We start from the raw sequence: 3,049 nt of genomic DNA, 5'->3' as shown, positions 1-3,049 counted from the left end.
TGGAAAGATCTATACAAATACAAGGCATTATGTTTTTTTTTTAATTTATTTTTATTAGTTGGAGGCTAATGACAATATTGTAGTGGTTTTTGCCATACATTGACATGAACCAGCCATGGAGTTACATGTGTTCCCCATCCCGATCCACCCCCAATGTCTTTTTTAAAAAATATTAATTTTTTAATATATTTTTGGCTGAACTGGGTCTTTGTTGCTGCCTGGTTGCTGTGCACCGGTTCATTGTGGCGGGCTCTCCTGTTGTGGAGCAGGCTCTAGGGTACTCAAGATTCAGTAGTTTGAGGCTCCTGGACTTTAAGATCACAGGCTCAGGAGTTATGCTGCGCAGGCCCAGCTGCTTCAAGACATGTGGGATCTCATCTTCCCAGACCAGGGATCGAACCCATGTACCCTGCATTGGCAGGCAGATTCGTCACCACTGAACCACCAGGGAAGCCTAGCACTGTGTCTTTTAAAGGGCCACTTTGAAACATAGCACTGATGTCTGTGCTGCTTCTTGGAAATCTCTCCCCAGATGCTGAGTTCCTTGCTTGTGTAACTTGACAGCAATAATCTTGGTTATTACTTTAGATATATTTACTGTTAGGAAGTAAGAGATGTCAGGCCAGACCTTTGAAGGTTAATTTAGGGAACAGGGCAGGGAAGAAAGGGGAAGTGAGGTTGTCAGATGTGTTGGGGAGAGATTGAAATGTCTGAGGAACACAACTGGGATGTGATCAGCAGCACAGCTCACATGAATATTCCTTTCATAGCAAAGCTGTGAAAACTGTGAAACTCTTGCGTTTCCTAACAGACAAGGCACAGGTGTTACAGGCACTTCTGCATCCTGGACAGAGTCCCATGGCTGCTTTCATAACATCTCCTGCCCTTGACTTCACTCCATGTTGCCACATGTGTCAGAGTCCACCGAGAGCACCCCACGATAAGCAGGTCACTGTTGTCTCATTTCACAGAGGCTTGGTCTAATTCTGCTATCTGACCTCTAATTCAATGACCTGATTCATGTCCATGTGTAGACAACCTTACTGCATCTGTGTCATTTGGAATCACTTAAGGCAGGGCACAAGGATTACCTACAGTGATGAATTACTTGCACATCAATTCACTGCTTGTCTTTAAAACAGGATGGACAAACCCTGGTACCTGAATGAAAAAGGTGAAATTTAAGGATGAAAGTCTCAGAGTGCCTGACTCCTCATCTCTGCAACTCTGTAGGTTCAATTACTTCCTGTTCTTAATTCCCACCCCTTACCCTTACACCAACTGCCAGTAGGTTCAGTCCTAGGCCCCTATTAGCCCTCTCTTCCTTCACCCCTTCCTTCTTTTTACAAACATTTTTGAGAGCCAATTCTATGTCAGATAGCTGAGATTCACCAGCCCCCATTCTCATGGAGCTTACTCCCAGTTTGTAGGATAAAACCAGAGTATAGGAAGGAGGGATTTCATTATTTTCTAAAATATTTATTTATTTATTTTCGGTTGCCTAAGATCTTAATCGTGGCACATGGGCTCAGTAGTTGCAACGCACAGGCTTAGTTGCTCCATGGCAGGTGAGATCTTAATTCCTAGACCAGCGTCCTCTGAATTAGCAGGCACATTCTTAACCACTGGACCATTAGGGAAGTCCTGGTTTCATTATTTTTATTAAAATATTTTTTAAAAGCATAGTTAATTCAGAGTAATTCATGCTTATTTTGGACGGAATGTTTGTGCTCTCATAAGATCCAGATATTGAAGCCCTAACACCCAGTAAGATGGCATTTGGAGATGGGGCCTTTGATGAATAATTAAGAGTAGATGAGCTTTAAGAGTAGGGCTTTAAGATGGGATCAGTGTCCTCATAAGAAAAGACACCAGACAGTTTGTTTGCTGTCTCTCCTCTCACGTGGACAAAGAATATGTCATATGGGCATACAGAGAATGGTGGCTGCCTGTAAGCCAAGAGAAGAGGCTGCAGAATGGTATTTACCTTGCAGTACCCTGATCTGGACACCCTAGCCTCCAGGATGATGAGAGGCATGTCTGTCCTTTCAGCCACAAGCTCTATGCCAGTTTGTCATGGCAGTGGGTGCTTACTATAAAACATTCAGTAAATAAGGAGGTATAAAGCAGAGACCCTGAACTGGAGAGTCTGCAGGCAATGCCAGGCTTGTAGATATGCTTTGTTTGGCTCATTGGTTTTTTTTTTTTTTTTTTTTTTTACCAGTTTTACTGAGATATAGTTTGTATACCATATAATTCACCCATTTATGATACACAATTTAGTGACTTTTTTTTAGTATATTCACACAGTCATGCATCCATCACCACTATCAATTTTAGAACATTTTCATTACTTCAGGCAGAAGCATGTAACACCTATCCACCAACCTCTGGCAGCTACTAATCTGTTTTCAATCTCTATGGATTTGTCCATTCTGGACATTTTGTTTAAGTGGGAACATACAATATGTGATCTTCTGAGAGTGACTTCTTTCACTTAGCACATTTTCAAATTCTTCTATATTGTAGGATATATCAGTACCTCTTTCAATTTCACTGCCAAATTATATTCCATTGTATAGATGTAATGCAGTTTAGTTTTTCATTCATCAGATGATGGACATCTGGGAGTTTTCTACTTTTTGGCTATTGTGAATATTGTGTACAAGTTTCTGTGTTAATGTTTTGTCTTGGGTATATACTTAGGGGTGGAATCATGTGGTAATTGTTGAATCATGTGGTAATTCTATGTCAAAGCATTTCAGAAACTGCCAGATTGCTTCTGAAGCACTGTTTTCTATTTCCACCAGCAGTGTATGAAGGCTGCAATTTTTTCACATCCTCACCAACACTTGTTATCAGACTTTTTGATTCTAGACATCCTAGTGGGTGTGAAGTGGTATCTTCTATGGTTTCAAATTCGCTTTTCCCTGATGGTCAATGGTATTCTTTTTCATGTGTTCATGACTATTTGTATTTCTTCTCTGAGGAAATGTCTATTTAGATCATTTACCCATTTTTAATTTGGTGTTTTTTCACTTTGGATGTG

The sequence above is a fragment of the Cervus canadensis genome, chromosome 7 (assembly GCF_019320065.1).
Source record: "Cervus canadensis isolate Bull #8, Minnesota chromosome 7, ASM1932006v1, whole genome shotgun sequence".
NCBI lineage: Eukaryota > Metazoa > Chordata > Mammalia > Artiodactyla > Cervidae > Cervus > Cervus canadensis.
Note: the sequence above shows the minus strand (reverse complement) of the source record.